Consider the following 14,410-nt stretch of genomic DNA (forward strand, 5'->3'; position numbering starts at 1 on the left):
AAACACCACCACTTCCACCAACACACCCTTAGCGGGACCCCACTTTCCTCACCTGTTTCCCTCCCATTTCTGCGCTTTCGTTGGCAGGACTTCAAGAGTTGTCTTTCCTCACCATTTCCAAGTCTTCTTCTATCACCCTCTTTCACTATTTAGGGCAGACCTTAACCATCGCCATGCCACCAGATACGTTCTTGTCAAGGTTACTGATGTTCTCTAGTTGTGAAATTCAATAGTAAACTTTCAGTTTTCATCTTACTTGACCCAGCAGAGCATCTGACACTATTTTTCACTCCCCTCTAACTGGTACATTTCCTTCTCTTGGTTTTTAGGACACCAAACCCTCCCAGTTTTTCTCCTTGGACGGTCACTCCTCCTCAATCTCTCCTTGGTGGTGTCTCTTTTCCTTCTTGACCTCTTAGTGCTAGAGAATCCCAGGGTTGAGTCCTTTTCTTCTCCTCTGCTTTATCTACACCCACTCCCTTGATCGTCTCATTCAGCCTCAAAACTTTCAATACTGACAAGCTGATGACTCCGCCTTTAGCCCAAACATACTCCGCGTACTCTCATAAGCCCCATATGTGCATGACCAGCAACCAACTCTACATCTCCCATCAGGTGTCTAATAGTCATTTCAAACTCAGTATATCCAAAATCAAAATCCCAACATTCTCCACAAACTTGCTCTTCCTACAGCCTTTTACATCTCAACCGATAGCAATTTCATCTTTGCAGCCTCTCAGGCCAACACCTGGATTCCTTTAACATTCTACATCCAGTCTCTCATGAAGTCCTGTTGCACTTTACTTTCAAAATATAGAGAATTTAACTGCTTTTCACCACCTGTACTGATCAGTCAACACATGGCCCAAGCCACATCATCTCTTGCTTGGGTTACTGGCATAACCTTGTAACTAGCCTCTTAGCTCCTACCCTTGCCCTACTCAGTATTCTCTAAACACAACATTCGAACAGGTCCTTCTTAAAGAGTCAGCATTGTGCAATGACTCCTTTTTCACTCAGATTAAAGCCAACGTATTTTTCAGTGACCTACCAAACATTACATGATCATGACCTCGCCTTGATATTACCTCTCCTATCTATCACTACTTCCCCTTCACACACTTTGCTTCAGCCCCACGGTCCTCTTTGCTGTTCCTTAAACATGCCAGCCATGCTCCTGCCCTTTGGCCTTCATACAGGCTGTTCTCTCTGCCTGTGACACTCTTCCCTAGATAACTACATGCTTACAGTCCTACCTGTCTTAGGTCTCTGCTCAAATGGCACCCTATTTGAAATTGCAAATGTACACACGACCCTTTCCTGCCAGCCCCTGAAGTCCTAAACCTTATTATCCTGCTTGATTTTCCTCCTTTCCATAGCATCTACTACCAGGAACATATTGCTTTATGTATTAAGTTTACTGGCTGTCTCTGCTAGAATGTAGGCTCTGCAAGGGCAGGAATTTGAGTAGATCTTGGTCATGCCTTTTCCTGAACATCTTGAATAGTGCTTGGCATATGAAATCACTCAATGGGTGTTGAACTGAATTGAATGAAATAGGCTTCCAGTAAAACCAAAAAACACACACAAAAAATACACCCAAAAAAACCCCTGAATTGATAACATCGTGCCTATAGGAAATAAGGGCTTGACTTAAAATAGCTTGATAGAGAATTATTGTCTAGGATCTAAGTCTATCCTAAAGCAAGAAGAGAAGATACCTGAATACATACCTGAATACATGGTCTATTTTCTGGGAAAGAGAGTATGGAACCAAAAATGACAACCTGGGGGAAAATGGAGACACATCTTCCTTCTTTTGCATTTAAAGATTCAGGTAACATATTTTCAGATGACTCAAGAAGAAGTTTGGAAAAGACCACGACAGTGTGAAGGAGCTAGAAGTTTAACTTAAAAAAAAAAATCTGGCTTTCTTTTTCCAGTGTTCATCACAGTTCTATACAGACACTCTGACCCATGGATGTCCACCTGTGGCTTGTGCCACTGATGGCTTTTCAAAGTCCCATTTTAGTAAAGTAGTTTGAAAAAGAGGAGCAGTTCACGGAATATTTGTTTTTATCAGCCTTGGCAATCATAAGGGAGATCAGGTAACTGCTCTCAGTGTGTGGTCCTTGGACCTGAAGCATTAGCAACACCAGGAAACTTGCTAGAATTGCAAATTCTTGGGACCCATCCTACTCCAAGTCTACCTCATCAGAAACTCTGATGATAGTATCCAACTATCTGTGAATTAACAAGTCCTCCAGGTGATTCTAATGCCTACTTTGTGTTAGGCATTCGGTTTAAGAAACACGGAGGAAACAAAATGAGAGAAATCATCATTATTGTTCATTTTCAAGTTTACAATGACTTATTTTTTTAACAAGGCAACATTAGAATACAGATTGCCTTCACTGATAAATGCAATACGCTCGTAGGTCATCCAGCGCCCAACACTAACATTTATGAAATACTCTTTCTGGGCATTCTGCTTCAGATTAACGAGAAAGCAGAAGACGCTCATGTATTCCAGGAGCCTAATTTAATGATTTCACAATGCTCTGAGCTACTTGGCTCTTGGCTCTTCCTGTTAAGATTTATGAACCCAGATTGCAGCAAACCATTTTTCAAATTAGCTTCAAGTTGACAATTCCATTTCAACAATAAAGACTATGGCAATGGAATGTGAACTGAGGGAAAAAATAAGATATTGAGGGTTGTAGGAATTTGTCAAAAATGACATTCTAATTACAAATATTAATCCACAAGTAGGTCACCAAGAGTCACTTTGCTTTGATTATTTGCTTGATAGAGGATTATGACACAAAGACCATCAGTTTGTAAAGTACTTATTTAAAGAACGGAACTCCGCCTGGTCTGTGAAATCCAAAACCAATATTCTGTAAAGCCCAACTTCCTGTAATTCTCACACTCTCATTAGTTCTTTAAGAGTAGATACATATCCCATTTTACAGATGGCACAACAAAGCTCAGTGACCTATTCAAGGGCACACTGCTATGTACAAAGTCAAGACTGAGTCTCAGATGTCTGGGATTTGCTAATAGATGCCAATTCAATATAAGAAATATGTATTAAGCACCTGCTCTGTACTACCAGACCATGGATTAGGGGAAGGGAGTGTAAGAATTTCTGACACAGTCCCTGACTTTAAAGAGCTCAATTCAAGATACCCTGTCCCTCTAATCATTTAATACCCACCTTTGTCAGTTCTAGCAAAGTAAATGAAATAAATGGTAAAGCTGGTTGATTTCAGCACTAAAGAAATCTTGGACCAGCAAGGACTGCGTGGTGAGGTGCCCTAAGACCTTTACACTGATCATGTACCATTTAATCAAGGCACCACGTACATCTTGATGAAGAGTTTAAAAGTGCCCTGTCATGTCCTACTAATAGTTCATGCCCATAACAAAATATGGAGATACTATGTGAAAAAAAAAAAGTGATAAGCTTGCAGGAAGGCAGTGGAATTGGAGCTCAGGGTCAGAGGAGACGGAAAGCTATCTATTGAACAAATCACATTTTACAATGAAAAAAATAACATGACGTTCAGATGTATTTCCAAACAAAGACATGTTAGAACTGGTATGCGCTCCTTCCATCATTCTCTCCATTATCTGAGTATAAGGTTGAGCTTGGGGGTCTGTATTTTTCAAAACACCAGCAGCTCTGGCTTTAGAAAATGTTCAAGTTAAGTCAAGAAACTTATGTGACTGAGAATTGGAGACTTAAGGTCCGGTCTCCATTTTATCCCTCACTGGGTTTAAAACTAAAAGGAAGGTTTTTTTTGTTGTGAAAGTAAGAGAACCTCAGACAAATTTTTAAGGAAGTTAAAGTTTTCCAATAAAGTATTAGAAGCTATAGAAACATGAAGCCATATTTATGCATTCGCTCAACCTTTATTTAAGCACGTGTATGCTGAGTGCAGTAGGTCCTGGGGGTACCCAAGTGGATATAACAAAGTGCTGGTGTTTTTTACTCTATTATTAGACTATCTGGGGAACACCCTCAGAATAGTAACCCGAAATTACGTAAAGTAGGGAAAAAATTGGACTTAAGCCAGTTTTTTAAATGAGTTGAGACTGCTTAAGTAGTAAAATAAAAAGACTAAGGGGTAAGCTTTAATAACTTTTTTAAAAGTTTACAAACTCATTTTAAGATGGACTTAGGTCAGACAATATGAAAGCTAAAAAAGAGTGAAGAGGGAGGGTTGGGGAAGAGAAGAGATTGGGAAGAAAGAACTTTTTCTAGAACACTGGAGCTAGAGACTGAATTCCTCTGCTGGTCTGCTGAAGATATTTTGGACGTGATTAGCTAATTCTCTCTCTCAATGGGTTTAAAGATATGACTAAAACGTGGGGTGCTGGAATAGCCATTTGTTGGAGTTCGACTTCTAAAGCTCTGTGAATGGTAACTAGGTGGATTAAAAGGCTGTTTTCTTCTCTCTCCCTTATTTGGCTGATATGTCTTCTTCCAGATTTGGAAACTCATAGACATCGCTATGAAATGTATCACAGACCATGAGTCACTATGAAAAGGACAAGTGTGTAAATTGCCTTACCAGTGAAAAATCCTCTGCCTGTCCTCCCCTTTTTTTCTGGGACAGAACTTCAGTTTTTTTCTCTCTGATTCATATCCTGGGGAAATCAAATCACAAAATGGCTATGTTTAATAAAAAATATCTCCAACCCACCTCACTTTAAGAATGTAACCTCTTTTTAATCCAGATGTTCATGATCTCCCCCGCATAAAAGCCTTTTTCTTCAGAAGACTTTGGTGCCATTTAAGACAGGTAAAAGAGTCAGAGAACCTCTCATACACAAAAGTTATGCTGAAGTCCCATTAGCCAACGGGTCTAAAAAGTGTGTCTGCTGGTGGCAACTATTTTAAAGATGAGAATTAGCAGGAGAAAGGACTAAAGTTTATTTGAGCCCACCAGTGCCAGGTATGCTAGGGGCTCTTCTACAGTAATGGTTGACATTAATTGAATTCTTACTAGGTATGAGGTACCGTTCTAAGTTTTACAGGCATTATTTTATTTAACTCAAACGACTCCATGAGATAAAGACTATGACGGACCCCAGCTCTAGGAGGAGGGAAATGAAGCTCAGAGAGGCTCACTAACTTGCTCAGGGTCATGTAGCAAGTAAGATGCAGAGATGAGATTCAAACTCAGATCTGTCTGACACCAGAACTTAAACTATAAACTAGTATCCTCAATAGTGCTTTAAAAAAGGTAGACAGACTCTCTCCATTATGTATAGGAAATGGAAGCTCAGGGAAGTAACCTGATCAAGAGCACACATTAATGTTTCTTTGGCCTGGCATTTGAACTCAGGTCAGGTGGACTCCAACATTTATGTTCTAGGCACAGAGATATTAAGCCCCAAAGAGGAGCTGCTATCCTCACTCACATTCAACTCCATGGAAATTATTCTTAAATCAATTCAAACAAATGAATGTCTGCTCTGTACAGAGCACTATATACGAATGAGACTCTGAAGATAACGTGAAAGATGTAAATACACTGTACCTACCTCTAATAAGCTTTAAGTTCTAGTTGGCAGAGAAAATACATATATGAATGGATTGAGGTCAGTTGCAAAGCACTGTGTCACCACAGGTAATATGACATCCTGTGAAATGAATAAATTCTGAAGCAATGCAGGGGAAACCAGTGACTGGAGAAGAAAGTTCATCAATGAACGCTGAGAAGAGGAATAAAATAAAGCATATGATGAATGGAGTTGATTCCATTTCCACTATCTTCCTGACTATTTTGTCAGTAGGAAGAAAACATACTTTGGAGAACCTATGGAAAGAGAACACAACCTTAGCACTTATTAGAAAGGTTTCATTAAAGGTATGGCTTATGATCACAGAGCAATGAAAAGACCGAAGGACAGGAAAGGACTTTTCTGTGATTACAGCTAAAACTACTAGTTGTTGCTCTTTCCCTTGGCGAATAGGTTTCCACAGGGTTCCATCAAGTACAAACCATAATAGTTATAAATCAAACCCAGACTTATTCTCTACAAAGAAAGGCAAAAGGGCAGAGGGGAGGGAAGGGCATCGATTTCAACATTTTCAAGGGATTTTCCATGAGATCTATCCAGTCTAATGAAAAAGAAGAAAAACTTTTTTTCTGAATTAATCTTGAAAATAGAGCTTTACTGGATGAATGAACTAGAACGCCAATGCTTATTTCAGTTCCCCTGCCTGCAAACCTCCAACTTAATAAAGAATGGGCTGTTGAAAAGAATCCTGGGGATGGTAGACAAGTAGTCCCTATTTACAAGGTCATATCTAAGCTATGTTCAACTTTTCTTCAATCTAAGACATAGACATCAGCCTTTAATAGGAAGATTTACTGAAGCTCCTCTGAAAATAGCATTTTCCAAACTGTACTGAAGAAGAAAAAGAGGCACTCTAGATGCTAATGAATATTACTAAATAAAACAGTTCTAGAGTCAAATAACTTTGGGAAAGCTGAGTTCAATTTTTTGCAGCCTTAGACACGTGCATGTACATCTTGTATCTCTACTGGGGACATATTCAGAATTTCTCAAACTTGTTTGACCTTAGAAATACCCTGTTATTTTGTGGAACTTGTACTACTGTCTCATAGGTCTAGTATTCCAAAAAGGAGCCATGTTCTCTTTCCTTACATAACTTTTAGAAAGATGAGGTAAATTGAATAATGGGTGGAGAAAGAAAACTACCAACTGGCCATGGCTTTGACCCCATGCCTGGGAGTGATAAGCCTTTACTTCCATGGACTCTGGGTTCATCACTGAATGAGTGACAAATCTCTAATGCCTCGTTCCATGATTTTCAGGGCTACCCTCACAGCAACATGAACAAGCAGTAGGGTCATTCTCTCCTGTAATGGGCAGCTCCAGGTTGGCCTCGGTGGTGTCCGTGGGAGACAAGGCAGGGGTTCCTTCCCAGGTGATGGCCAAGAGCTCTGGAAAACTGGAGGAGTACATGGAGCGAAAGATTATTTATACAGGGTGCCTAAACCACTGGGACAACTAAAATTTAGTATTTCATCCTAGTCTCTGAGATATACTCAAGGACTCAAAGTTCAGACTCCTTTAGCAGGTCATTCTGTATCTGCTGGCTGTACTTCCCTGCCCTCTCCCACACCTGAGCAGAACCTAAGACAAACCCACACAGAATATAATGGGATCACACTTCTTCAGATCCTCTGTGTGAGGGTGACTCCTTGTAATACTATCATTATTTATGGTTATTCAAAGAGGAGGAAACAGAGGCACTGAAGGGAAAGTTTCACCTCTTAGAGTAGTATAGCTAGAGGGAGATCCTTAGGCGAACCTTCTGTCTACAGAAATACAGTTCACTTGGGGGAGAGAACACCTTATAATCACTACTTCCAAACGATTTAATTCCTACCCTGTGACACGGCCAGCTGAGTCCAACTGCATCGTCCTCAGAGTCAGAGATGCAGGAAAAGTCAGTCAACTCGTTAACGTGGGATGCATTTTACAACAGCATTAACCACAATGCTTAGCCAGTGAGCAAAATTAACATAACTCTCAATGCGAACACTGTATCTTTCCATGTAACGGTATTTATACACTTTTTCATATTTCCAAATACTGCTGTCAGTTAAGAACTCTCTGTTGTAACAATAAACGGATTTGAAGAATAACTTAAGTTTGTATAGTGCTTTACAGTTTATGAAGTACTTTCATTCGCGTGTCTTATTTTATCCTCAGTATAACTCTGAGAGGTGGAACTTAGTGTCTTCACTTTATGATGTAGAAATTAGAGATTGAGAGATTATCACCAAACCAACAGCTGGCAGAGTGAGACTGAAACCCAGCCTCTCTGATTTCAGCACCGTCAACTCCCCGTGAAGTGAAGCACTACCCACGTGCTCCAAAGGATGTCCCTTATAAGTTCATGGTGATCTCAATTTTTCCTGTATTCCTTGTGCAAAGTACTAGTAAAACTAGTACTTTATTGAAAACTGTCTTATTTACCAATTATTTAGTGAATTACTAACCAATTACTATTGAATTTTATCTGCCTTATCTATCCCACTCAAACATAAGCCTTGGGTTACACTGTACTTTGAGAGACCCCTGAAGAACGTCCCCTCCCTCTAGACCCTGTACAACCAGGTTCAATCCTATGCAACGGAATCCAGCACAGACCAGGGGTGGCCCCTTCCTACCTTCGGAAACTCTCTCTGGACTTCTCAACCCCTGTGCTCGCTTAGGGAGGAGACTCTCCTGTGTGCCGTGTGCTCCTAGAGCACCAGTGCGGTTGTCTGTGGAGGACTCACACCACCACACTGTACTGCAAGTGTCTGCTTATCATGTCCGCACTTGACCTTGGGCATCTTGAGAACAGCAATCTTGGGTTCCTTCACTTTGAATCCCCAGAATCTAGTACACAGTAGATTGTCAATAATTAATAAATAAGTAATCTAATAAATACATAAAGTAACACAAAACCAATTAAGGCAGTTATCGCCTTTGAGGAGTTCCCAGTCTCATGAGGGAGAAAGACCGATCAAGAGACCACAACAAGCAACATTCCGGGGTGAAGATGGGTTCAGGGTGCTCTGGGAGTGTGGACAGGTAGGGATCGTGCTGTTCGGCCCTCAGAGACAGTGAAGTTGGGCAGAAGCTTCAAGAAGAGTAGAAGGTCCCCAGCCAATGGGCGTGGAGCTGAGAGAAAAGGGTGGGAGTGGGCAGCAAAGAGCGACAGCAGGCTTTAGAGGGGTTCTACTTCTCTGGGGGAGCTGCCCCTCTCTCCAGCCAACCTCATGGTTCTAACAGCAGCTACAAGTCATGCACGGTATCCTGTTCCCCTGGCCCAGAGGACTGCCCAGAGGTTTTGAAAATTTCTTCAGGCTCACCCAGGAGGCACATCTGAGAGAATAAAGCTGACTGGGAGAGAGAAGCCGAGGACAAAGTTGGAGGAAGGGTGTCGTGGAAGTGCTCAAGTCCCTGGCTCTGGTGATGTCTGGAGTCCGGTGGACCCCTGCCTTTGCCGAAGTTTGGTTTTCTACCTCAACTTAGTCAAGCTGGTTTTCTATCACTTGCAAACACAAGAATCCGGATCCACACTAAGGCCTTACTAATACCTCCCACAACATGCAGAGATAGGCGCCAGGTAGCTACTCGATATTTTATGCCTCAAATGGACCTTCTCCCATCATCGAGGTCAATCTCTTTATTTAAAGATGGGGACACAGGCTTGAGCACTTTTCCCCAAGTTACCCATACGACTCACAACAGAAGCTGAACTCTCTTCCCAGAACAGTGCTGTATCCACACAGACTGCTGCCCTTGTTGCCATTTGCTGGGTAATTAGCCTCAAGGTAAGAAGTGATAACGGGGTTCACATTTGGTGAAAAAATCACAACGGGCAAAGAATTCATGATACGCCTGTAAAGTGATGATGTTATTGTTTTCTACTTAATTCTATAACGAGCCCCTGGCATGCACCTGGTAGGTGGGTGTTTTGGGACAAGGCACACTCCTTGACCTCAAGTACTTCACCAAGTAGAATGAGAAGCTGTACAGCTTACCAGAGCTCACAGACCCTCAGATGAGCCATCTGGAAGAATATGTACTTATTACTTCTGCAAGTGCTGACAAGTGTCCTCTGAACCGGTTACGAGCCAAACAAAAATGTCACCTCATAATTTCATAACGGCATTTAAATTCATTTTTAATCAAAAATGGTATCATTCAGCTGGACCAACTGGATATGCAAAACAGCCTCCAAAGACAACCATTTCCTCCTACTAAGTATATCCAAAAGAATATGCTATGGGTTCTGAGGTCTACTGTAAAATAGGAGGTTCAAAGATGTTTTGCCCAAGGCTAGGCAGCATCACTGCCCTGAAGGGAACTATACTATTGGGGATGGGTAAATTTTTACGTATTGTTAAAATAATGACTTCTAGAACTTACATTAAATTTCCAGACAGGCATATATCTGCCTAGAGGCGGGTGTCAATATCACCTTAGGTCACCTTGAGTCCCGTCCAGCTCTGTGATTCTGCAGTTGCTTACTTGGATTTCTCCAAGCCTGTGATGGGCTGAAGAGCTATTCCTGTCCTACTTCTTTTCCTTATATAGGTCAGATCCCATTCCAGTGAGTACCATAACAATAACTACCTCATGGCCAGGTTATTTTAGACAACCTGATAAAACGAGGATCAAGCATGACCTCCAAGACAGAGTTGGCTGTGACAGAATTTGACCTGAATATTTAAGCAAGGAGGCAGCCAGTGTCTTAAATTTTTATCTCCATGGCACTAGGCCACTGCAGGACAGTCAGACAAAGGTACGGAAAAATCATCAGTGAGTCCAAGCCACAGTACTCAGATTCCTGAATCAGTGACCCCAGTAGCCTGCTAGGCACTGCAAAATCAGAATGTCTGGGGACCCAATGCTGTGTGTCTCCATGTAAGAAGAGTCTCCATTTTCTGGCAACTCCAGCCAAAGAACAGCATGGAGACTTGTGCATCCAATTTCAGGTCTATAAATAAGCCCTCTTGTCATATTGGACACCCCCAAACCTGCAGTTCCTTTCTCCATTCTTTCCCAGTAGGGCTGGCTTCATGTTTCTTTTTGCATTTGTTGCTCTTTCTTGGAGCGAAGTGTTAGCTGCCACTCTCTGTAATCTTCCTCTACAAGAACGTAAATTCCCTGAGTATAGCAACTTGTTTGTTTGGCTCCCAGCTCTATTTAATACCCAAGTTGTCCTGCTGGAGAGCAAGCGCCATAAAAGTATGAAATCTCTTGTCTGGAGCCGTGCCTGGCACATAGTAAGTGCTCGATAATTATCTGCTGAATGAGCGAATGAATACATGATGAACAGTCATTGCGCAGGACCCAACTCCAATGCCACTCCTCCCTTCCCAGAGCAGTTACAGGTCTTTCCTCTGACCCTTTAGTACTGTTTGCATCTCTCTATGATAACATTTATGGGACACTCTACTTATGTTATATCTGTTTTCCCCGGTAAACTGGAAAATACTTTATGGCAGGAACTATGTTTTTATAGCTCCATGTCCTTGTGCCTAAAACAGTAAGAGTTCACGCGATGTTTATTGCTTCAGTGATCGTAAGAATGAATAAAAATGTTTCTCTTGTAACAATGAACGCCGAGGATTTATGATTTAACATCATACCTCACATTCTGCCTGGACTCCAGAGCTTTCCAAACTGAAGAAGCCGTGAGTCACTGGGCTTGGAGGGGAGGGGTGTTTGTTTGTGGAGGACTTGTTTCCCGACCTCGATGAATCACATGTATAATCACCCCAACTGCATCCTGTCTGGGGAAGTAACCAAAACCCCTATTTCTGGCCCCAATGGCTTTTTGGTTTTATGAGTAAATGCCACTGACATGTCATTAAATAAATGCCCTCAGAAAGCCCCCAGCCAGTGCCATAACCTATGACAGTCAGGTTGTAGAGGAGCATTCTTGCGAACACAGCACAAGACAAAGGAGTTAACGTTATTCTCCTTGCCTGGACCACTGCTCTAGCTTCTAACTGCGACCTTGCATCCAAGTTCTTTTCAAACATCTGTTACACTCTTTTCCAATAAATCACAGGTATGATCATGTAATTCTCCTGCAGAAAAATATGCGATGGTTCTCATCATCAACTGAAAACAGACCAAACTTTTTAATCTACAACTCCCTCTAGTTTCTGGCTCTGACCTTCTCCACCTGCCACACCTTCCTGCATGCCTATATAACCATATGCTCCCAATAAGATGAACGATTTTCTGATCACATACAAATCCTATACTTTGCTCTGTGACTTTCTTCCCTGTTTCCTCTTAGAATGCCCACCTCCTACTATTGCCAAATGTCTAAAATCTACATACTCTTTGAGTCTCACCAAATGCCACTTCCTCCACAGTATCATCAGTGATGTTCCAACAAGAATAATGTCTCTTTGAGCATGTGCAGATTTTTTAATCTGTGCTCCCTTTCCATTAATTACTTCTAATTGCGTTATAGACACGTACACGTGTGCTCATTTCTCTGACAGATCAGTTCCTGAAGAATATCTGAATCTTAGTCAATGTGATACTCCTTCAACTCCTAGTGGTGCGTGCCAGAGTGCACATTCCAAATAAACATTGTTAGAGGAAAACCTGAATTAGATCCATTGTTTAAATCCTTATCTTTGGCTCAGAATCTTCAGGAAAGGTCTGACTTATAATTTTTTATTCTCATCTCTCTCGTTTTATCCCTTACCTCCTTTCCAAGAAAATATAAGATTCAGAAAGTCTTTGGTCTCTGCAAAGAACTTGCTTTATATCCATAGATCTCAAAGGCAAGGTATTCATCCCAGCCTTCCTTCCTCCTATATCCAGTTCCTGTGGCCCACCTTGCTAGTAGATACAACAAGCTCAAGTGAGAAAATATAATTTTGACATAAACCCAGTAAAAGGAAAACATACTTGAGAGGTATTGCCATTTCAAAAAGCAAACTTTAAAAAAGATAGCATAGGGCTTCCCTGGTGGCGCAGTGGTTGAGAGTCCGCCTGCCGATGCAGGGGACACGGGTTCGTACCCCGGTCCGGGAAGATCCCACATGCCGCGGAGCGGCTGGGCCCGTCAGCCATGGCCGCTGAGCCTGCGCGTCCGGAGCCTGTGCTCCGCAACGGGAGAGGCCACAACAGTGAGAGGCCCGCGTACCGCAAAAAAAAAAATAACAAATATAGCATACTCCACGAAGACTTTGCTGTTACTGGCTATTTCAGAATATCTGCGCCCCAGTGCCAATTTCAGGGTGGACACATTCCTTCAGTGCGGATAAGCGAGAGTTGAAGCAATAAAGCTTAGCAAAGCACCCTCCTCTCCTTTTTGTTTATTCGTACCATTCTGGTTATGAGAATAGGGAGGTAGAAGCAGAACAAGGTTAAAATCACCCATGTCAAGGTCAGATACAGAGGGAACAGAATGTCAAGAGTTTTGCTTCCTCAACTGTCTTTTAGCAACGAGCACTTCTGCGCAGATGAAAGAGATGGACGGCCATCACTTCCCCATGAGAGCCACCTCCACAGGCCGCTTCCGTCCAGGCTGCCATCAGGGCGGGGCCCCTCCCTCTCTAGAGGCTAAGTCCTACCCACACCACTTACTGGCTGAATGACCACGGAAAAGTCTGCAATATCTCTGTCCTTTAAATTGCAAAAGAACGTGGTCAGACTTTATAAACTGTAAAGCGCTGCTTAAATATTAGTTGTTTGCGTAAATTCAAAGACAACTGGTTTTGTTTTTGTTTTCATTACCCTACACCTGCAGTCAGCAAACTTTTTTCTGTAAAGGGCCAAATAAGAAATACTTTAGGCTTTGTGGACTGGATGGGGTCTACTGCAACTACTTAACTCTGCCTTTATAGCAGGAGAGCAACCACTGACAATATGCAAATGACAGGATATGCTTGGTTCCGATAAAACTTTATTTATAGAAACAGGTGGCAGACTGGATTTGGCCCATGGGCCATATTTGCAAATCCCTGCCCTACATCTTTGGAGGAAATGAAACCCCAGAGGCAGACAGAAGGGCTTACTAAAATCTTTCCCAGTGCTAATGATTTTGTCACTTCTTGTGAGCAACTGTCCTGAGGCTTACAGACATCTCTTTCAGGTACTTTTTGAAATCAGAGTTTTAGTTTTGTGTATTACCATCACCACCTTCATCAACATCCTTTTGGACCTGAGAAGTATTACTGAGACAGGCATAAAAGAACCCTAGTTTTCTACACCTACCACTTGACCACACTCTCTTCTGGGAAAGACAGCTCTGATTATTGTTGAAGAAAATATCAATCATACTTGCGGTGAAAGGTCACTATATTTTTTAACAAATTGGTCCTTTGAGCAAGATGAATTTTAATGGATTGGTTTATTAGCCTAAAGGTTGAACCAGACTGAGAGTAACTGAATGATTTGCTCATAATTAGTATTATTTATAATTATTTTACTTGGGAAAAAAGTATCACCTTAAATGTCAGGATGTTTTTTAATTGCTTCAGATGAGATTCAAAGTAATTGACTTTGCAAGTGTATTTAAAAAAAAAAACTCATTTAAAATTATCTAAAGCTGCTGAGAGTCTGTCTGAAAGATGTAAGATATTGATATTCATTACTAGGAACAGGGCAGAAATCGATCCATGATTTTTTCTTAACCACACGAATTGTGTATTGTGGTCACTTCTGGACTCGAAAAGAGCTGGAATGCTGATAGGGTGATGTGTCTTTCCTCTTGCCCATTGAATCTGTTCTCTAAGTAAGTATGCTGTGTGAATGTCAGCATGTCTTTTACTCAAATATATATTTGCATATATTTTATATTAAAAAGGGAGTAAGTACGTGCTTGAAA

The sequence above is a fragment of the Neophocaena asiaeorientalis genome, unplaced genomic scaffold (assembly GCF_003031525.2).
Source record: "Neophocaena asiaeorientalis asiaeorientalis breed wild unplaced genomic scaffold, Neophocaena_asiaeorientalis_V1.1 scaffold747, whole genome shotgun sequence".
Classification (NCBI taxonomy): domain Eukaryota; kingdom Metazoa; phylum Chordata; class Mammalia; order Artiodactyla; family Phocoenidae; genus Neophocaena; species Neophocaena asiaeorientalis.